General features: G+C 54.1%; 1 protein-coding gene across 1 annotated transcript in view; it reads right to left on the reverse strand.

The window, feature by feature from the left end:
- Nucleotides 1–5,446, reverse strand: part of NFATC1 (nuclear factor of activated T-cells, cytoplasmic, calcineurin-dependent 1) — a 160,828-nt gene that overhangs the window by 126,170 nt on the left and 29,212 nt on the right. The gene's annotated exons all lie outside the window — the stretch shown is intronic.

The following is a 5,446-nucleotide window of genomic DNA, read 5'->3' on the forward strand; positions in this document are numbered from 1 at the left end:
CCACAGCCCATCTCCTGGTATAGCCCATCTCCCATCTCCCACCACAGCCCATCTCCTGGTATAGCCCATTTCCCATCTCCTGCCACAACCCATCTCCCACCACAGCTGAGGGCTTCCTGGGGACTGTCCGGCTTGTGCGAGTCACCTGCTGGTCTGCTCAGCCAAACACAAGCTCCAGAGCCACCACTGTGAATGCCAGGGAGGCACATGGCCACGTTCTTCAAGACCCTTCAGAGTCAGCCCAGCACAGTACCCACAGGAGAGACTGGAGACTCCCCAGGGCCTGACACGCATGCCGGGAGCCAGAAGGCCGGCTGAGGCCTGTCCAGTTCCCAAAACAGCAGGGCAGGTTGCTGGGGGGGATGCCCCAGCCAGGCGTAGTGGGAACCAGAGCCAGGGCGACGTGGCTTCGAGGCTGGCTGTGGCCTGTGGGCTGCGGGGTGGTTTCCCTTCCCGGAAAGGGAGGGGCTTACAAGGAGATGCAGTGGCAGTCAGTCCTGAGCCATTCCAGCCCATGCCAGCGTTTTACAAACCATGGGGCAACTGGACACCTTCGGCTTCTTTGCTAACCGTCTTCCCAGGAGGTGACGGCAGCGGGAAGCTCGGGGAAGACCCCACAGCCACCACTTTACGTGTCCTGCTATGCTGGGGTTCGGTACAACGCCTTAGAGACTATGTTCACCATCACGCCAAAGGGTCCACCAGTGCCCAGGGACATGGAGGTCTGGACAGTCCGGCACCAGAGCCCAGAGACAGCCCCACTACAGGGCCTGGGAGCTCTCAAAAGCCTTCACTGTTCCCCCAACACTGCCGGGGCCTGAACCCCTCAGATACCAGAGCCACAAGAGCAAAGGCATTCAAATGCGGTAGGAATCACTACCGAGCCTGGCAGTGGACACGTGTCTGTGAAAGAGAAGACAGAGTCTACCTGTTACCGCGCTGGGCTTATATGATCTTTTTCCAAATTCTGATAAACTCTGAAACTTTCCGATAACTTACGAAACGCAAGGGTGAAAGTTTTCTCAGGCCTTTTGAAACTAATACTATGCATAGCAGAAAAATGACTGATATTGCTAAAATCTACAATATTGCAGCCCAAAACTTAAACAATGTCTGAAATAAAGAGGTTTTTGTTTGTTTGTTTTGAGACAGAGTCTCGCTCCTCTCACCCAGGCTGGAGTACAGTGGCGCGATCTCAGCTCACTGCAACCTCGGCCTGCTGGGTTCAAGCAATTCCCCTGCCTCAGCCTCCTGAGTAGCTGGGATTACAGGCGCCCGCCACCACGCCTGGCTAATTTTTGTACTTTTAGTAGAGATGGAGTTTTGCCAATTTGGCCAGGTTGGTCTTGAACTTCTGACCTCTGGTGATCCACCTGCCTTGGCCTCCCAAAGTGCCGGGATTACAGGTGTGAGCCACTGCGCCCAGTCAGGAGATTTGAAAATACATTATTGTACCAACCTAACAGCTATTTCTGATCATTGAAACCAAGCAGGCTCTAAGTAAACACTGTTCATTAGCCTATCTCGCCCCTTAGAAATTCTTTTTCTTTAAACATTCAGCTCTAACAGGCAATGTTTCACGTGTAGAAACTGAATTCAAGGGCTGGGTGTGGTGGTTCACGCCTGTAATCCCAGCACTGTGGGAGGCTGAGGCAGGCGGATCACAAGGTCAGGAGATCGAGACCATCCTGGCTGACATGTTGAAACCCCGTCTCTACTAAAAATACAAAAAACTAGCCGGGCGAGGTGGCGGGCACCTGTAGTCCCAGCTACTCAGGAGGCTGAGGCAGGAGAATGGCGGGAACTCGGGAGGCGGAGCTCCGAGATCGCGCCACTGCACTCCAGCCTGGGCGACAGAGCGAGACTCCGTCTCAAAATAAATAAATAAAATAAAAAGAAATTCAATTCAAGAATTGTGCTGTTAAAGTCACCGATAAATTCAGTTAAAATAGCTCTGCCTTTCCAATTCCCCTACGACCTTGCTTCTACAAAGGCAACTCCGGAGACTGTCTGGGTGCAGAGAGTGAGACGTGTGGAGACGCTGACAGGGACACTTTCCAGAGGCTGATGCTCAAAGAGGAGAAGATGTCGGCACAGACAGACCTGGACATGGACACACATGGCCTGTGGCAGGTGCCCAGGTGGAGGAGGCCGAACAATGAAGGAATGAGGAAGCAATCACGTAGACTTTAGTTCCTGTAGGTCAATATGAAATCTTTAAAAGCCACCATCTGAGAACCACTATTTATAAATAACAAGCACAGCATTCAACATGCACTCTCGCCCTGGCCTCCTCCAGACGCAGCCCCGCAACACCTCCTTACACCCTCAACGGCACACGGAAAGGTGCCCTGGGAGCACTTGCTATGATCACCGTCATTATCCCTGGAAAGAAGCAAGGCGGGAAGAAAACCACTCCTTTCTGATGCCAGAATTCACAGCTTAAGATTCTAATTTGTAGGGCTCTGGCAGGTGGCCTGTGGTTCTGGTGCCAGTCCTCCCAAGCTTTGACAACAGACACATCATTCCGCTGAGCTCCAAAATAGCTCCAAACTCTAAAACTACCAAGGTTCTATCACCTACTCTTACTAACTTCACAAACATTATCATTGCTTCAATTGTAGCAAGAATTCAGCACTGTTCTTTGACCACTGTGGGCCTCTCAGAGGCTCTGCATAGGACTGGGTGCCACAGGTACTCAACAAGCAACAAAAGGCCTCAAAGGACAACAACCCTGGAAGGTCCCCAGGAAGGATGCACACAGCACACTTTCCACTAGAAAGCTCCTTCTGGCATAAGGACAGGATTAACGGAGCAGCAGTTCTCTACCACGGCGGGGAGAAGATGGGCATGTTGTACATTCTCCATCCCAAACTTTGGAGATGATTAAAAATACAACTTTCTAGTTGCACAGCCCGAGATCCTGGTGACGTTTTCCACGCTGGCCGGAGCTGCTGCGTGTGACCAACGGAGAGGCATTCCTGGGGAAGGAAGTCTGGCCCCTCCACCTTGCTGGTAAAAAACTTAACATTTCATCTCTGCTGTGGCTTCCAGCTGCCCCGGGGCACCCGCTGACGAGGTCGCTTGGAAACAGAGCACAAGGAACCAGGAAACATATTTGATGTGGAACCAGAACAGTGGGAAAAGGTTAACTGCAAACCCCAGAAGCGAGTGTGGGACATATTTACCGAGCTTTGTTTGTGTTAATGCTCAGAAATGTTTCAGGCATCACACCTAACCGGGCACTCTGCAGCCAGGAGATAAAGCTAACAGGGTCACATGGCCACGGAATTCTTGCTGAAACTCCCAAGCAGAGGGAAAAAACAGCCTCCTATACTTTCCAACCTCCACACCAAACACAGGCCCAAGGGTGGGCAGGAGGGGCCGTGCCCACCAGAACATGATGTCCCTGTGGACACCTCGCCACCCAGGAGACGGAGAAGGAACCAGGACGAGCTTGTGCTTTCAAAGGCTGCCTGCCATTTTTACTGGGACTGTAAGACTGGGGCTGAGGGCCAAACGGTGTTCCCCGCAAACTCACATAATGGAGTCCTGCCCAGTGTGGGACTGTGTCTGGGAGATGGTCCTTACAGAGCAATGAAGTTCAAATGAGGCTACCAGGGTGGCCCCAACCCAGCAGGACCAGTGTCCTCATGAAAGGGGACATCTGGAAACAGACATGCACGGGGGATGGCGAGATAGGAGTCATGGGGAGAAGACGGCGGCTCCAAGCCAGGGAGACAGGCTGGGCAGATGATCCCTCACAGCCTCCAAAAGAAAGCCCCGATCTTGGCTTCCAGTCTCAGGACCCTGAGAGAAAATCTTCCTGCTGGTAAGGCCACTCGTCCGCGGGACCTTGCCAGGGCAGCCCCAGGAAACAAACACGCGGGGTTCACCCAAAGGTTCACCACTGCGTTATGTCCCAGTTACACCTCGACAACATCACTCTTCCCTTATCTCACCAGTTCAGTCAAGTTCACGGTGATGGACGACTTTGTCACCGTGGAGACCATGAAGCGCAGTGTACGTGACCACGTGCTGGAGAGTCAGTGCCACGGCGCTTTTACTTTTACTTACACGACGACAGTGATAGTATAGCAGAGGCAGAAACAGTTCTTAAATTTTCCCAATGCCTCCAACTGGATGGGATTTTTATTGTAAATTCAGTCCAGGTCCTGACATAGGCTCGTTGTGATAACCTAGAATATGCCAGCCTTTTAAACCTTAAAGTATTGAAAACAGAAGTTGGGATAGAAAGGTCTTGACTGCAAATCAAGAAGAACCAGTGGTGATCCTTGCTTTCTCTCGAAACCTCAGCTGACCACGATTCTAAGTATCACACCAGCAGAAAGGCAGAATCAGCCATCCGGCTGCTCAAAACACTGTCAGCTCTCACACTGTTTCTTTGACACAAGCCTTCAGGGAGGTTTAGGTGGGTTCGTTCCCAGCCTGGAGGAACGTCACCTGCTTGCAGCTCTAATTCTGAGACCAGAGCAGAGACGGGTCCTCCCAGAGCACCCTCACTGCTCGCCTTCCTCACCCTGCAGGCATGGGGGCTGCACCTGCCCTCCCTGCCGCCTGGTCTCGCCTCCCGAGTGCTCACTAATAAAAAAGGAGTAGGGGGTGGGGAATGGGGAAGAACGAAAAAAAAAACAACAGGAAAACACCCAGTCTGGAATGCCCCGGGCTGCGCGTGGCAAACGCCTCTTCCTGAGGATACAGCGGCAGCCCTGACGTCACGGGCCATGGGGCACTGCCCTCGACCGCCTGTGCGGACGTTTTCGTGCCTCAGATAAAAATCCCGGAGCAGAAAGCACTCTCAGGGGCCACTCGCAGCCCACCTGCTGGGAAAGCTGTTTCGTTAGAGATAAACACACCCGGCTGGTTAAGTGGACCCAGCGGAGTCCCAGCAGCCCCTCACACCGTTAAAAAGAAAAACCAACAACCTGGGACCCAAAGGAGGAGGCGCATGAGCTCCCCCAGCCTGATGCCGCAGCCAGCGTCTCCGGGGAGCAGGAGGCCGCGCTGTTCCGAAGCGCGGGCTGGGGGCTCCGGGGCACTGCGGAGCTGCGGTCCCATCTGCACCCGAGGCAGGGCTGGCAATTACGGCGGGGGAGGAAGCGGGAGCAGCCGGCGACCACCGCGGGGGGCCGGCACGTGCAATTCCCCGAGGAAGACACTGCGCGTGTGTGAGCCCGCCTGAGGCGCGGATGGCGTCTCCCGGAATTCCCACGTGGAAGCCCTGACCGCCAGCAGCGCCGCCCTCTTAGAAATGGGTGTTTGCAGAGACAGATCAGCAGGGCCCTGATCGGAGAGGACTGGAGACTTCAGACGGGAAACGAGCAGACGGAGGCAGGGGCGAGGCGCCCAGGGAAAAGGCCGCAGAAAGAGGAGGCAGACGTGGGGAGACGCTCCCTCCCGGCTCCATGAGGAGCCCACCTGCCCA

Source organism: Mandrillus leucophaeus, unplaced genomic scaffold (assembly GCF_000951045.1).
Source record: "Mandrillus leucophaeus isolate KB7577 unplaced genomic scaffold, Mleu.le_1.0 Scaffold16, whole genome shotgun sequence".
NCBI classification, from domain to species: Eukaryota; Metazoa; Chordata; class Mammalia; order Primates; family Cercopithecidae; genus Mandrillus; species Mandrillus leucophaeus.